The 13,234-nt window shown below is 53.9% G+C and overlaps 29 non-coding genes across 29 annotated transcripts; all 29 read right to left on the bottom strand.

Annotated features, from left to right (window-relative positions):
* Positions 1–321: 321 nt before the first annotated feature.
* Positions 322–437, bottom strand: LOC141261074 (U5 spliceosomal RNA). Its single transcript, XR_012319783.1, has one exon. It is a non-coding gene; the product is annotated as a U5 spliceosomal RNA (small nuclear RNA).
* A 332-nt stretch (positions 438–769) lies between these two features.
* LOC141259771 (U5 spliceosomal RNA) lies at positions 770–885 on the bottom strand. The gene has a single exon (XR_012318539.1). It is a non-coding gene; the product is annotated as a U5 spliceosomal RNA (small nuclear RNA).
* Positions 886–1,217: 332 nt separating this feature from the next.
* LOC141260065 (U5 spliceosomal RNA) lies at positions 1,218–1,333 on the bottom strand. The gene has a single exon (XR_012318827.1). It is a non-coding gene; the product is annotated as a U5 spliceosomal RNA (small nuclear RNA).
* Positions 1,334–1,665: 332 nt separating this feature from the next.
* LOC141260543 (U5 spliceosomal RNA) lies at positions 1,666–1,781 on the bottom strand. The gene has a single exon (XR_012319290.1). It is a non-coding gene; the product is annotated as a U5 spliceosomal RNA (small nuclear RNA).
* A 332-nt stretch (positions 1,782–2,113) lies between these two features.
* On the bottom strand, positions 2,114–2,229 carry LOC141259751 (U5 spliceosomal RNA). Its single transcript, XR_012318521.1, has one exon. It is a non-coding gene; the product is annotated as a U5 spliceosomal RNA (small nuclear RNA).
* A 332-nt stretch (positions 2,230–2,561) lies between these two features.
* On the bottom strand, positions 2,562–2,677 carry LOC141260202 (U5 spliceosomal RNA). Its single transcript, XR_012318961.1, has one exon. It is a non-coding gene; the product is annotated as a U5 spliceosomal RNA (small nuclear RNA).
* Positions 2,678–3,009: 332 nt separating this feature from the next.
* On the bottom strand, positions 3,010–3,125 carry LOC141260591 (U5 spliceosomal RNA). The gene has a single exon (XR_012319334.1). It is a non-coding gene; the product is annotated as a U5 spliceosomal RNA (small nuclear RNA).
* A 332-nt stretch (positions 3,126–3,457) lies between these two features.
* On the bottom strand, positions 3,458–3,573 carry LOC141260394 (U5 spliceosomal RNA). Its single transcript, XR_012319148.1, has one exon. It is a non-coding gene; the product is annotated as a U5 spliceosomal RNA (small nuclear RNA).
* Positions 3,574–3,905: 332 nt separating this feature from the next.
* On the bottom strand, positions 3,906–4,021 carry LOC141260374 (U5 spliceosomal RNA). The gene has a single exon (XR_012319131.1). It is a non-coding gene; the product is annotated as a U5 spliceosomal RNA (small nuclear RNA).
* Positions 4,022–4,353: 332 nt separating this feature from the next.
* LOC141260190 (U5 spliceosomal RNA) lies at positions 4,354–4,469 on the bottom strand. The gene has a single exon (XR_012318949.1). It is a non-coding gene; the product is annotated as a U5 spliceosomal RNA (small nuclear RNA).
* Positions 4,470–4,801: 332 nt separating this feature from the next.
* Positions 4,802–4,917, bottom strand: LOC141260602 (U5 spliceosomal RNA). The gene has a single exon (XR_012319344.1). It is a non-coding gene; the product is annotated as a U5 spliceosomal RNA (small nuclear RNA).
* Positions 4,918–5,249: 332 nt separating this feature from the next.
* Positions 5,250–5,365, bottom strand: LOC141260326 (U5 spliceosomal RNA). Its single transcript, XR_012319083.1, has one exon. It is a non-coding gene; the product is annotated as a U5 spliceosomal RNA (small nuclear RNA).
* Positions 5,366–5,697: 332 nt separating this feature from the next.
* LOC141260179 (U5 spliceosomal RNA) lies at positions 5,698–5,813 on the bottom strand. The gene has a single exon (XR_012318938.1). It is a non-coding gene; the product is annotated as a U5 spliceosomal RNA (small nuclear RNA).
* A 331-nt stretch (positions 5,814–6,144) lies between these two features.
* Positions 6,145–6,260, bottom strand: LOC141260535 (U5 spliceosomal RNA). Its single transcript, XR_012319282.1, has one exon. It is a non-coding gene; the product is annotated as a U5 spliceosomal RNA (small nuclear RNA).
* Positions 6,261–6,592: 332 nt separating this feature from the next.
* LOC141260055 (U5 spliceosomal RNA) lies at positions 6,593–6,708 on the bottom strand. The gene has a single exon (XR_012318817.1). It is a non-coding gene; the product is annotated as a U5 spliceosomal RNA (small nuclear RNA).
* A 332-nt stretch (positions 6,709–7,040) lies between these two features.
* LOC141259857 (U5 spliceosomal RNA) lies at positions 7,041–7,156 on the bottom strand. Its single transcript, XR_012318625.1, has one exon. It is a non-coding gene; the product is annotated as a U5 spliceosomal RNA (small nuclear RNA).
* A 332-nt stretch (positions 7,157–7,488) lies between these two features.
* LOC141259864 (U5 spliceosomal RNA) lies at positions 7,489–7,604 on the bottom strand. Its single transcript, XR_012318632.1, has one exon. It is a non-coding gene; the product is annotated as a U5 spliceosomal RNA (small nuclear RNA).
* A 332-nt stretch (positions 7,605–7,936) lies between these two features.
* Positions 7,937–8,052, bottom strand: LOC141260168 (U5 spliceosomal RNA). Its single transcript, XR_012318927.1, has one exon. It is a non-coding gene; the product is annotated as a U5 spliceosomal RNA (small nuclear RNA).
* Positions 8,053–8,383: 331 nt separating this feature from the next.
* LOC141260294 (U5 spliceosomal RNA) lies at positions 8,384–8,498 on the bottom strand. Its single transcript, XR_012319051.1, has one exon. It is a non-coding gene; the product is annotated as a U5 spliceosomal RNA (small nuclear RNA).
* A 332-nt stretch (positions 8,499–8,830) lies between these two features.
* LOC141260304 (U5 spliceosomal RNA) lies at positions 8,831–8,946 on the bottom strand. Its single transcript, XR_012319061.1, has one exon. It is a non-coding gene; the product is annotated as a U5 spliceosomal RNA (small nuclear RNA).
* A 332-nt stretch (positions 8,947–9,278) lies between these two features.
* Positions 9,279–9,394, bottom strand: LOC141260371 (U5 spliceosomal RNA). Its single transcript, XR_012319128.1, has one exon. It is a non-coding gene; the product is annotated as a U5 spliceosomal RNA (small nuclear RNA).
* Positions 9,395–9,726: 332 nt separating this feature from the next.
* Positions 9,727–9,842, bottom strand: LOC141259947 (U5 spliceosomal RNA). The gene has a single exon (XR_012318712.1). It is a non-coding gene; the product is annotated as a U5 spliceosomal RNA (small nuclear RNA).
* A 332-nt stretch (positions 9,843–10,174) lies between these two features.
* Positions 10,175–10,290, bottom strand: LOC141260321 (U5 spliceosomal RNA). Its single transcript, XR_012319078.1, has one exon. It is a non-coding gene; the product is annotated as a U5 spliceosomal RNA (small nuclear RNA).
* A 332-nt stretch (positions 10,291–10,622) lies between these two features.
* Positions 10,623–10,738, bottom strand: LOC141260325 (U5 spliceosomal RNA). Its single transcript, XR_012319082.1, has one exon. It is a non-coding gene; the product is annotated as a U5 spliceosomal RNA (small nuclear RNA).
* A 332-nt stretch (positions 10,739–11,070) lies between these two features.
* Positions 11,071–11,186, bottom strand: LOC141260607 (U5 spliceosomal RNA). Its single transcript, XR_012319349.1, has one exon. It is a non-coding gene; the product is annotated as a U5 spliceosomal RNA (small nuclear RNA).
* Positions 11,187–11,518: 332 nt separating this feature from the next.
* Positions 11,519–11,634, bottom strand: LOC141259856 (U5 spliceosomal RNA). Its single transcript, XR_012318624.1, has one exon. It is a non-coding gene; the product is annotated as a U5 spliceosomal RNA (small nuclear RNA).
* Positions 11,635–11,966: 332 nt separating this feature from the next.
* Positions 11,967–12,082, bottom strand: LOC141260334 (U5 spliceosomal RNA). Its single transcript, XR_012319091.1, has one exon. It is a non-coding gene; the product is annotated as a U5 spliceosomal RNA (small nuclear RNA).
* Positions 12,083–12,414: 332 nt separating this feature from the next.
* On the bottom strand, positions 12,415–12,530 carry LOC141260332 (U5 spliceosomal RNA). The gene has a single exon (XR_012319089.1). It is a non-coding gene; the product is annotated as a U5 spliceosomal RNA (small nuclear RNA).
* A 332-nt stretch (positions 12,531–12,862) lies between these two features.
* Positions 12,863–12,978, bottom strand: LOC141259750 (U5 spliceosomal RNA). Its single transcript, XR_012318520.1, has one exon. It is a non-coding gene; the product is annotated as a U5 spliceosomal RNA (small nuclear RNA).
* Between the last annotated feature and the right edge of the window lie 256 nt (positions 12,979–13,234).

The raw sequence follows: 13,234 nt of genomic DNA, 5'->3' as shown, positions 1-13,234 counted from the left end.
GCCTCCTCCCGACCTACCGCCATGGCCGCAGCCCTCCCTTGGCCCAGGGAGACCACCTAGAAGAGGCTGCGGCCTTTGGGGATGGAAAAACAAAAAGGGCAACACACAGCCAGCCGGGCGACAGCCCATCATCTTCCATAGGCAGCTCCATGTTCTGGTCCATCCTGCTGCCAGAGCCTCACTTACACTTCCAGCTCCCCAGAAGGGGGCCGTCCATGGCCACAATATTCAAATGAGAGCCACCTCCCAACTAACCACAGGATTCAGTCTCCCACTGAAAACCCACCCCCCACTCATTCTGTTGTTCAACCAAATGAAGGAAGCCCCAGCAAGCTGGAGCATGCAAAAATTGCCAAAAAACTCAGTTTTGCTCCTCTCCACGGAAATCTTTAGTAAAAGGCGAAAGATTTTTACGTTCTGAAGAGAAGCTAGAGTATACTGGGCAAGGGCCTCCTTCCGACCTACCGCCATGGCCGCAGCCCTCCCTTGGCCCAGGGAGACCACCTAGAAGAGGCTGCGGCCTTTGGGGATGGAAAAACAAAAAGGGCAACACACAGCCAGCCGGGCGACAGCCCATCATCTTCCATAGGCTGCTCCATGTTCTGGTCCATCCTGCTGCCAGAGCGTCACTTACACTTCCCGCTCCCCAGAAGGGGGCCGTCCATGGCCACAATATTCAAATGAGGGCCACCTCACAACCAACCACAGGAGTCAGTCTCCCACTGAAAGCCCACCCCCCACTCATTCTGTTGTTGAACCAAATGAAGGAAGCCCCAGCAAGCTGGAGCATGCAAAAATTGCCACAAAACTCAGTTTTGCTCCTCTCCACGGAAATCTTTAGTAAAAGGCAAAAAATTTTTACGTTCTGAAGAGAAGCCAGAGTATACTGGGCAAGGGCCTCCTCCCGACCTACCGCCATGGCCGCAGCCCTCCCTTGGCCGAGGGAGACCACCTAGAAGAGGCTGCGGCCTTTGGGGATGGAAAAACAAAAAGGGCAACACACAGCCAGCCGGGCGACAGCCCATCATCTTCCATAGGCTGCTCCATGTTCTGGTCCATCCTGCTGCCAGAGCGTCACTTACACTTCCCGCTCCCCAGAAGGGGGCCGTCCATGGCCACAATATTCAAATGAGGGCCACCTCACAACCAACCACAGGAGTCAGTCTCCCACTGAAAGCCCACCCCCCACTCATTCTGTTGTTGAACCAAATGAAGGAAGCCCCAGCAAGCTGGAGCATGAAAAAATTGCCACAAAACTCAGTTTTGCTCCTCTCCACGGAAATCTTTTGTAAAAGGCGAAAGATTTTTACGTTCTGAAGAGAAGCCAGAGTATACTGGGCAAGGGCCTCCTCCCGACCTACCGCCATGGCTGCAGCCCTCCCTTGGCCCAGGGAGACCAACTAGAAGAGGGTGCGGCCTTTGGGGATGGAAAAACAAAAAGGGCAACACACAGCCAGCAGGGCGACAGCCCATCATCTTCCATAGGCTGCTCCATGTTCTGGTCCATCCTGCTGCCAGAGCGTCACTTACACTTCCAGCTCCCCAGAAGGGGGCCGTCCATGGCCACAATATTCAAATGAGGGCCACCTCCCAACCAACCACAGGATTCAGTCTCCCACTGAAAGCCCACCCCCCACTCATTCTGTTGTTCAACCAAATGAAGGAAGCCCCAGCAAGCTGGAGCATGCAAAAATTGCCACAAAACTCAGTTTTGCTCTTCTCCACGGAAATCTTTAGTAAAAGACGAAAGATTTTTACATTCTGAAGAGAAGCCAGAGCATACTGGGCAAGGGCCTCCTCCCGACCTACCGCCATGGCCGCAGCCCTCCCTTGGCCCAGGGAGACCACCTAGAAGAGGCTGCGGCCTTTGGGGATGGAAAAACAAAAAGGGCAACACACAGCCAGCCGGGCGACAGCCCATCATCTTCCATAGGCTGCTCCATGTTCTGGTCCATCCTGCTGCCAGAGCGTCACTTACACTTCCCGCTCCCTGGAAGGGGGCCGTCCATGGCCACAATATTCAAATGAGGGCCACCTCCCAACCAACCACAGGAGTCAGTCTCCTACTGAAAGCCCACCCCCCACTCATTCTGTTGTTCAACCAAATGAAGGAAGCCCCAGCAAGCTGGAGCATGCAAAAATTGCCACAAAACTCAGTTTTGCTCCTCTCCACGGAAATCTTTAGTAAAAGGCGAAAAATTTTTACGTTCTGAAGAGAAGCCAGAGTATACTGGGCAAGGGCCTCCTCCCGACCTACCGCCATGGCCGCAGCCCTCCCTTGGCCGAGGGAGACCACCTAGAAGAGGCTGCGGCCTTTGGGGATGGAAAAACAAAAAGGGCAACACACAGCCAGCCGGGCGACAGCCCATCATCTTCCATAGGCTGCTCCATGTTCTGGTCCATCCTGCTGCCAGAGCGTCACTTACACTTCCCGCTCCCCAGAAGGGGGCCGTCCATGGCCACAATATTCAAATGAGGGCCACCTCACAACCAACCACAGGAGTCAGTCTCCCACTGAAAGCCCACCCCCCACTCATTCTGTTGTTGAACCAAATGAAGGAAGCCCCAGCAAGCTGGAGCATGCAAAAATTGCCACAAAACTCAGTTTTGCTCCTCTCCACGGAAATCTTTAGTAAAAGGCGAAAGATTTTTACGTTCTGAAGAGAAGCCAGAGTATACTGGGCAAGGGCCTCCTCCCGACCTACCGCCATGGCCGCAGCCCTCCCTTGGCCCAGGGAGACCACCTAGAAGAGGGTGCGGCCTTTGGGGATGGAAAAACAAAAAGGGCAACACACAGCCAGCCGGGCGACAGCCCATCATCTTCCATAGGCTGCTCCATGTTCTGGTCCATCCTGCTGCCAGAGCGTCACTTACACTTCCAGCTCCCCAGAAGGGGGCCGTCCATGGCCACAATATTCAAATGAGGGCCACCTCCCAACCAACCACAGGATTCAGTCTCCCACTGAAAGCCCACCCCCCACTCATTCTGTTGTTCAACCAAATGAAGGAAGCCCCAGCAAGCTGGAGCATGCAAAAATTGCCACAAAACTCAGTTTTGCTCTTCTCCACGTAAATCTTTAGTAAAAGGCGAGAGATTTTTACATTCTGAAGAGAAGCCAGAGTATACTGGGCAAGGGCCTCCTCCCGACCTACCGCCATGGCCGCAGCCCTCCCTTGGCCCAGGGAGACCACCTAGAAGAGGCTGCGGCCTTTGGGGATGGAAAAACAAAAAGGGCAACACACAGCCAGCCGGGCGACAGCCCATCATCTTCCATAGGCTGCTCCATGTTCTGGTCCATCCTGCTGCCAGAGCGTCACTTACACTTCCCGCTCCCTGGAAGGGGGCCGTCCATGGCCACAATATTCAAATGAGGGCCACCTCCCAACCAACCACAGGAGTCAGTCTCCTACTGAAAGCCCACCCCCCACTCATTCTGTTGTTCAACCAAATGAAGGAAGCCCCAGCAAGCTGGAGCATGCAAAAATTGCCACAAGACTCAGCTTTGCTCCTCTCCACGGAAATCTTTAGTAAAAGGCAAAAGATTTTTACAATCTGAAGAGAAGCCAGTGTATACTGGGCAAGAGCATCCTCCCGACCTACCACCATGGCCGCAGCCTTCCCTTGGCCCAGGGAGACCACCTAGAAGAGGCTTCGGCCTTTGGGGATGGAAAAACAAAAAGGGCAACACACAGCCAGCCGGGCGACAGCCCATCATCTTCCATAGGCTGCTCCATGTTCTGGTCCATCCTGCTGCCAGAGCGTCACTTACACTTCCCGCTCCCCAGAAGGGGGCCGTCCATGGCCACAATATTCAAATGAGGGCCACCTCACAACCAACCACAGGAGTCAGTCTCCCACTGAAAGCCCACCCCCCACTCATTCTGTTGTTGAACCAAATGAAGGAAGCCCCAGCAAGCTGGAGCATGCAAAAATTGCCACAAAACTCAGTTTTGCTCCTCTCCACGGAATTCTTTAGTAAAAGGCGAAAAATTTTTACGTTCTGAAGAGAAGCCAGAGTATACAGGGCAAGGGCCTCCTCCCGACCTACCGCCTTGGCCGCAGCCCTCCCTTGGCCGAGGGAGACCACCTAGAAGAGGCTGCGGCCTTTGGGGATGGAAAAACAAAAAGGGCAACACACAGCCAGCCGGGCGACAGCCCATCATCTTCCATAGGCTGCTCCATGTTCTGGTCCATCCTGCTGCCAGAGCGTCACTTACACTTCCCGCTCCCCAGAAGGGAGCCGTCCATGGCCACAATATTCAAATGAGGGCCACCTCACAACCAACCACAGGAGTCAGTCTCCCACTGAAAGCCCACCCCCCACTCATTCTGTTGTTGAACCAAATGAAGGAAGCCCCAGCAAGCTGGAGCATGCAAAAATTGCCACAAAACTCAGTTTTGCTCCTCTCCACGGAAATCTTTAGTAAAAGGCGAAAGATTTTTACGTTCTGAAGAGAAGCCAGAGTATACTGGGCAAGGGCCTCCTCCCGACCTACCGCCATGGCCGCAGCCCTCCCTTGGCCCAGGGAGACCACCTAGAAGAGGGTGCGGCCTTTGGGGATGGAAAAACAAAAAGGGCAACACACAGCCAGCCGGGCGACAGCCCATCATCTTCCATAGGCTGCTCCATGTTCTGGTCCATCCTACTGCCAGAGCGTCACTTACACTTCCAGCTCCCCAGAAGGGGGCCGTCCATGGCCACAATATTCAAATGAGGGCCACCTCCCAACCAACCACAGGATTCAGTCTCCCACTGAAAGCCCACCCCCCACTCATTCTGTTGTTCAACCAAATGAAGGAAGCCCCAGCAAGCTGGAGCATGCAAAAATTGCCACAAAACTCAGTTTTGCTCCTCTCCACGGAAATTTTTAATAAAAGGCGGAAGATTTTTACGTTCTGAAGAGAAGACAGAGTATACTGGGCAAGGGCCTCCTCCCGACCTACCGCCATGGCCGCAGCCCTCCCTTGGCCCAGGGAGACCACCTAGAAGAGGCTGCGGCCTTTGGTGATGGAAAAACAAAAAGGGCAACACACAGCCAGCCGGGCGACAGCCCATCATCTTCCATAGGCTGCTCCATGTTCTGGTCCATCCTGCTGCCAGAGCGTCACTTACACTTCCAGCTCCCCAGAAGGGGGCCGTCCATGGCCACAATATTCAAATGAGGGCCACCTCCCAACCAACCACAGGATTCAGTCTCCCACTGAAAGCCCACCCCCCACTCATTCTGTTGTTCAACCAAATGAAGGAAGCCCCAGCAAGCTAGAGCATGCAAAAATTGCCACAAAACTCAGTTTTGCTCCTCTCCACGGAAATCTTTAGTAAAAGGCGAAAGATTTTAACGTTCTGAAGAGAAGCTAGAGTATACTGGGCAAGGGCCTCCTCCCGACCTACCGCCATGGCCGCAGCCCTCCCTTGGCCCAGGGAGACCACCTAGAAGAGGCTGCGGCCTTTGGGGATGGAAAAAGAAAAAGGGCAACACATAGCCAGCCGGGCGACAGCCCATCATCTTCCATAGGCTGCTCCATGTTCTGGTCCATCCTGCTGCCAGAGCGTCACTTACACTTCCAGCTCCCCAGAAGGGGGCCGTCCATGGCCACAATATTCAAATGAGGGCCACCTCCCAACCAACCACAGGATTCAGTCTCCCACTGAAAACCCACCCCCCACTCATTCTGTTGTTCAACCAAATGAAGGAAGCCCCAGCAAGCTGGAGCATGCAAAAATTGCCACAAAACTCAGTTTTGCTCCTCTCCACGGAAATCTTTAGTAAAAGGCGAAAGATTTTTACGTTCTGAAGAGAAGCCAGAGTATACTGGGCAAGGGCCTCCTCCCGACCTACCACCATGGCCGCAGCCCTCCCTTGGCCCAGGGAGACCACCTAGAAGAGGCTGCGGCCTTTGGGGATGGAAAAACAAAAAGGGCAACACACAGCCAGCCGGGCGACAGCCCATCATCTTCCATAGGCTGCTCCATGTTCTGGTCCATCCTGCTGCCAGAGCGTCACTTACACTTCCAGCTCCCCAGAAGGGGCCGTTCATGGCCACAATATTCAAATGAGGGCCACCTCACAACCAACCACAGGAGTCAGTCTCCCACTGAAAGCCCACCCCCCACTCATTCTGTTGTTCAACCAAATGAAGGAAGCCCCAGCAAGCTGGAGCATGCAAAAATTGCCACAAAACTCAGTTTTGCTCCTCTCCATGGAAATCTTTAGTAAAAGGCGAAAGATTTTTACGTTCTGAACAGAAGCTAGAGAATACTGGGCAAGGGCCTCCTCCCGACCTACCGCCATGGCCGCAGCCCTCCCTTGGCCCAGGGAGACCACCTAGAAGAGGGTGCGGCCTTTGGTGATGGAAAAACAAAAAGGGCAACACACAGCCAGCCGGGCGACAGCCCATCATCTTCCATAGGCTGCTCCATGTTCTGGTCCATCCTGCTGCCAGAGCGTCACTTACACTTCCAGCTCCCCAGAAGGGGGCCGTCCATGGCCACAATATTCAAATGAGGGCCACCTCCCAACCAACCACAGAATTCAGTCTCCCACTGAAAGCCCACCCCCCACTCATTCTGTTGTTCAACCAAATGAAGGAAGCCCCAGCAAGCTAGAGCATGCAAAAATTGCCACAAAACTCAGTTTTGCTCCTCTCCACGGAAATCTTTAGTAAAAGGCGAAAGATTTTTACGTTCTGAAGAGAAGCTAGAGTATACTGGGCAAGGGCCTCCTCCCGACCTACCGCCATGGCCGCAGCCCTCCCTTGGCCCAGGGAGACCACCTAGAAGAGGCTGCGGCCTTTGGGGATGGAAAAAAAAAAAGGGCAACACATAGCCAGCCGGGCGACAGCCCATCATCTTCCATAGGTTGCTCCATGTTCTTGTCCATCCTGCTGCCAGAGCGTCACTTACACTTCCAGCTCCCCAGAAGGGGGCCGTCCATGGCCACAATATTCAAATGAGGGCCACCTTCCAAACAACCACAGGATTCAGTCTCCCACTGAATGCCCACCCCCCACTCATTCTGTTGTTCAACCAAATGAAGGAAGCCCCAGCAAGCTGGAGCATGCAAAAATTGCCACAAAACTCAGTTTTGCTCCTCTCCACGGAAATCTTTAGTAAAAGGCGAAAGATTTTTACGTTCTGAAGAGAAGCTAGAGTATACTGGGCAAGGGCCTCCTCCCGACCTACCGCCATGGCCGCAGCCCTCCCTTGGCCCAGGGAGACCACCTAGAAGAGGCTGCGGCCTTTGGGGATGGAAAAACAAAAAGGGCAACACATAGCCAGCCGGGCGACAGCCCATCATCTTCCATAGGCTGCTTCATGTTCTGGTCCATCCTGCTGCCAGAGCGTCACTTATACTTCCCGCTCCCCAGAAGGGGGCCGTCCATGGCCACAATATTCAAATGAGGGCCACCTCACAACCAACCACAGGAGTCAGTCTCCCACTGAAAGCCCACCCCCCACTCATTCTGTTGTTCTACCAAATGAAGGAAGCCCCAGCAAGCTGGAGCATGCAAAAATTGCCACAAAACTCAGTTTTGCTCCTCTCCACGGAAATCTTTAGTAAAAGGCGAAAGATTTTTACTTTCTGAAGAGAAGCCAGAGTATACTGGGCAAGGGCCTCCTCCCGACCTACCGCCATGGCCGCAGCCCTCCCTTGGCCCAGGGAGACCACCTAGAAGAGGCTGCGGCCTTTGGGGATGGAAAAACAAAAAGGGCAACACACAGCCAGCCGGGCGACAGCCCATCATCTTCCATAGGCTGCTCCATGTTCTGGTCCATCCTGCTGCCAGAGCGTCACTTACACTTCCAGCTCCCCAGAAGGGGGCCGTCCATGGCCACAATATTCAAATGAGGGCCACCTCCCAACCAACCACAGGATTCTGTCTCCCACTGAAAACCCACCCCCCACTCATTCTGTTGTTCAACCAAATGAAGGAAGCCCCAGCAAGCTGGAGCATGCAAAAATTGCCACAAAACTCAGTTTTGCTCCTCTCCACGGAAATCTTTAGTAAAAGGCGAAAGATTTTTACGTTCTGAAGAGAAGCCAGAGTATACTGGGCAAGGGCCTCCTCCCGACCTACCGCCATGGCCGCAGCCCTCCCTTGGCCCAGGGAGACCACCTAGAAGAGGCTGCGGCCTTTGGGGATGGAAAAACAAAAAGGGCAACACACAGCCAGCAGGGCGACAGCCCATCATCTTCCATAGACTGCTCCATGTTCTGGTCCATCCTGCTGCCAGAGCGTCACTTACACTTCCAGCTCCCCAGAAGGGGCCGTCCATGGCCACAATATTCAAATGAGGGCCACCTCACAACCAACCACAGGAGTCAGTCTCCCACTGAAAGCCCACCCCCCACTCATTCTATTGTTGAACCAAATGAAGAAAGCCCCAGCAAGCTGGAGCATGCAAAAATTGCCACAAACTCAGTTTTGCTCCTCTCCACGGAAATCTTTAGTAAAGGGCGAAAGATTTTTACGTTCTGAAGAGAAGCCAGAGTATACTGGGCAAGGGCCTCCTCCCGACCTACCGCCATGGCCGCAGCCCTCCCTTGGCCCAGGGAGACCACCTAGAAGAGGCTGCGGCCTTTGGGGATGGAAAAACAAAATGGGCAACACACAGCCAGCCGGGCGACAGCCCATCATCTTCCATAGGCTGCTCCATGTTCTGGTCCATCCTGCTGCCAGTGCGTCACTTACACTTCCCGTTCCCCGGAAGGGGGCCGTCCATGGCCACAATATTCAAATGAGGTCCACCTCCCAACCAACCACAGGAGTCAGTCTCCCACTGAAAGCCCACCCCCAACTCATTCTGTTGTTCAACCAAATGAAGGAAGCCCCAGCAAGATGGAGCATGCAAAAATTGCCACAAAACTCAGTTTTGCTCCTCTCCATGGAAATCTTTAGTAAAAGGCGAAAGATTTTTACGCTCTGAAGAGAAGCCAGAGAATACTGGGCAAGGGCCTCCTCCCGACCTACCGCCATGGCCGCAGCCCTCCCTTGGCCCAGGGAGACCACCTAGAAGAGGGTGCGGCCTTTGGTGATGGAAAAACAAAAAGGGCAACACACAGCCAGCCGGGCGACAGCCCATCATCTTCCATAGGTTGCTCCATGTTCTTGTCCATCCTGCTGCCAGAGCGTCACTTACACTTCCCGCACCCCGGAAGGGGGCCATCCATGGCCACAATATTCAAATGAGGGCCACCTCCCAACCAACCACAGGAGTCAGTCTCCCACTGAAAGCCCAACCCCCACTCATTCTGTTGTTCAACCAAATGAAGAAAGCCCCAACAAGCTGGAGCATGCAAAAATTGCCAGAAAAATCAGTTTTGCTCCTCTACACGGAAATCTTTAGTAAAAGGCGAAAGATTTTTACGTTCTGAAGAGAAGACAGAGTATACTGGGCAAGGGCCTCCTCCCGACCTACCGCCATGGCCGCAGCCCTCCCTTGGCCCAGGGAGACCACCTAGAAGAGGGTGCGGCCTTTGGGGATGGAAAAACAAAAAGGGCAACACACAGCCAGCCGGGCGACAGCCCATCATCTTCCATAGGCTGCTCCATGTTCTGGTCCATCCTGCTGCCAGAGCGTCACTTACACTTCCAGCTCCCCAGAAGGGGGCAGTCCATGGCCACAATATTCAAATGAGGGCCACCTCCCAACCAACCACAGGATTCAGTCTCCCACTGAAAGCCCACCCCCCACTCATTCTGTTGTTCAACCAAATGAAGGAAGCCCCAGCAAGCTAGAGCATGCAAAAATTGCCACAAAACTCTGTTTTGCTCCTCTCCACGGAAATCTTTAGTAAAAGGCGAAAGATTTTTACGTTCTGAAGAGAAGCTAGAGTATACTGGGCAAGGGCCTTCTCCCGACCTACCGCCATGGCCGCAGCCCTCCCTTGGCCCAGGGAGACCACCTAGAAGAGGCTGCGGCCTTTGGGGATGGAAAAAGAAAAAGGGCAACACATAGCCAGCCGGGCGACAGCCCATCATCTTCCATAGGCTGCTTCATGTTCTGGTCCATCCTGCTGCCAGAGCGTCACTTATACTTCCCGCTACCCAGAAGGGGGCCGTCCATGGCCACAATATTCAAATGAGGGCCACCTCACAACCAACCACAGGAGTCAGTCTCCAACTGAAAGCCCACCCCCCACTCATTCTGTTGTTCAACCAAATGAAGGAAGCCCCAGCAAGCTGGAGCATGCAAAAATTGCCACAAAACTCAGTTTTGCTCCTCTCCACGGAAATCTTTAGTGAAAGGCGAAAGATTTTTACGTTCTGAAAAGAAGCCAGAGTATACTGGGCAATGGCCTCCTCCCGACCTACCGCCATGGCCGCAGCCCTCCCTTGGCCCAGGGAGACCACCTAGAAGAGGCTGCGGCCTTTGGGGATGGAAAAACAAAAAGGGCAACACACAGCCAGCCGGGCGACAGCCCATCATCTTCTATAGGCTGCTCCATGTTCTGGTCCATCCTGCTGCGAGAGCGTCACTTACACTTCCCGATCCCCGGAAGGGGGCCGTCCATGGCCACAAAATTCAAATGAGGGCCACCTCCCAACCAACCACAGGATTCAGTCTCCCACTGAAAACCCACCCCCCACTCATTCTGTTGTTCAACCAAATGAAGGAAGCCCCAGCAAGCTGGAGCATGCAAAAATTGCCACAAAACTCAGTTTTGCTCCTCTCCACTGAAATCTTTAGTAAAAGGCGAAAGATTTTTACGTTCTGAAGAGAAGCTAGAGTATACTGGGCAAGGGCCTCCTCCCGACCTACCGCCATGGCCGCAGCCCTCCCTTGGCCCAGGGAGACCACCTAGAAAAGGCTGCGGCCTTTGGGGATGGAAAAACAAAAAGGGCAACACACAGCCAGCCGGGCGACAGCCCATCATCTTCCAAAGGCTGCTCCATGTTCTGGTCCATCCTGCTGCCAGAGCGTCACTTACACTTCCAGCTCCCCAGAAGGGGGCCGTCCATGGCCACAATATTCAAATGAGGGCAACCTCCCAACCAACCACAGGATTCAGTCTCCCACTGAAAGCCCACCCCCCACTCATTCTGTTGTTCAACCAAATGAAGGAAGCCCCAGCAAGCTGGAGCATGCAAAAATTGCCACAAAACTCAGTTTTGCTCCTCTCCACGAAAATGTTTAGTAAAAGGCGGAAGATTTTTACGTTCTGAAGAGAAGACAGAGTATACTGGGCAAGGGCCTCCTCCCGACCTACCGCCATGGCCGCAGCCCTCCCTTGGCCCAGGGAGACCACCTAGAAGAGGCTGCGGCCTTTGGTGATGGAAAAGCAAAAAGGGCAACACACAGCCAGCCGGGCGACAGCCCATCATCTTCCATAGGCTGCTCCATGTTCTGGTCCATCCTGCTGCCAGAGCGTCACTTACACTTCCAGCTCCCCAGAAGGGGGCCGTCCATGGCCACAATATTCAAATGAGGGCCACCTACCAACCAACCACAGGATTTAGTCTCCCACTGAAAGCCCACCCCCCACTCATTCTGTTGTTCAACCAAATGAAGGAAGCCCCAGCAAGCTGGAGCATGCAAAAATTGCCACAAAACTCAGTTTTGCTCCTCTCCACGGAAATCTTTAGTAAAAGGCGAAAGATTTTTACGTTCTGAAGAGAAGCTAGAGTATACTGGGCAAGGGCCTCCTCCCGACCTACCGCCATGGCCGCAGCCCTCCCTTGGCCCAGGGAGACCACCTAGAAGAGGCTGCGGCCTTTGGGGATGGAAAAACAAAAAGGGCAACACATAGCCAGCCGGGCGACAGCCCATCATATTCCATAGGCTGCTTCATGTTCTGGTCCATCCTGCTGCCAGAGCGTCACTTATACTTCCCGCTCCCCAGAAGGGGGCCGTCCATGGCCACAATATTCAAATGAGGGCCACCTCACAACCAACCACAGGAGTCAGTCTCCCACTGAAAGCCCACCCCCCACTCATTCTGTTGTTCAACCAAATGAAGGAAGCCCCAGCAAGCTGGAGCATGCAAAAATTGCCACAAAACTCAGTTTTGCTCCTCTCCACGGAAATCTTTAGTAAAAGGCGAAAGGTTTTTACGTTCTGAAGAAAAGCCAGAGTATACTGGACAAGGGCCTCCTCCCGACCTACCGCCATGGCCGCAGCCCTCCCTTGGCCCAGGGAGACCACCTAGAAGAGACTGCGGCCTTTGGGGATGGAAAAACAAAAAGGGCAACACACAGCCAGCTGGGCGACAGCCCATCATCTTCTATAGGCTGCTCCATGTTCTGGTCCATCCTGCTGCGAGAGCGTCACTTACACTTCCCTATCCCCGGAAGGGGGCCGTCCATGGCCACAATATTCAAATGAGGGCCACCTCCCAACCAACCACAGGAGTCAGTCTCCCACTGAAAGCCCACCCCCCACTCATTCTGTTGTTCAACCAAATGAAGGAAGCCCCAGCAAGCTGGAGCATGCAAAAATAGCCACAAAACTCAGTTTTGCTCCTCTCCACGGAAATCTTTAGTAAAAGGCAAAAGATTTTTACGTTCTGAAGAGAAACTAGAGTATACTGGGCAAGGGCCTCCTCCCGACCTACCACCATGGCCGCAGCCCTCCCTTGGCCCAGGGAGACCACCTAGAAGAGGCTGCGGCCTTTGGGGATGGAAAAACAAAAAGGGCAACACACAGCCAGCCGGGCGACAGCCCATCATCTTCCATAGGCTGCTCCATGTTCTGGTCCATCCTGCTGCCAGAGCGTCACTTACACTTCCAGCTCCCCAGAAGAGAGCCATCCATGGCCACAATATTCAAATGAGGGCCACCTCCCAACCAACCACAGGATTCAGTCTCCCACTGAAAGCCCACCCCCCACTCATTCTGTTGTTCAACCAAATGAAGGAAGCCCCAGCAAGCTGGAGCATGCAAAAATTGCCACAAAACTCAGTTTTGCTCCTCTCCACGGAAATCTTTAGTAAAAGGCGAAAAATTTTTACGTTCTGAAGAGAAGCCAGAGTATACTGGGCAAGGGCCTCCTCCCGACCTACCGCCATGGCCGCAGCCCTCCCTTGGCCCAGGGAGACCACCTAGAAGAGGCTGCGGCCTTTGGGAACGGAAAAACAAAAAGGGCAACACACAGCCAGCCGGGCGACAGCCCATCATCTTCCATAGGCTGCTCCATGTTCTGGTCCATCCTGCTGCCAGAGCGTCACTTACACTTCCAGCTCCCGAGAAGGGGGCCGTCCATGGCCACAATATTCAAATGAGGGCCACCT

The sequence above is a fragment of the Phyllobates terribilis genome, unplaced genomic scaffold (genome assembly GCF_046119375.1).
Source record: "Phyllobates terribilis strain yellow unplaced genomic scaffold, ASM4611937v1 Scaffold_3__8_contigs__length_932513732, whole genome shotgun sequence".
NCBI classification, from domain to species: Eukaryota; Metazoa; Chordata; class Amphibia; order Anura; family Dendrobatidae; genus Phyllobates; species Phyllobates terribilis.
The sequence above is the reverse complement of the archived record's forward strand: the minus strand, read 5'-3'. Positions and strand labels throughout refer to the sequence as shown.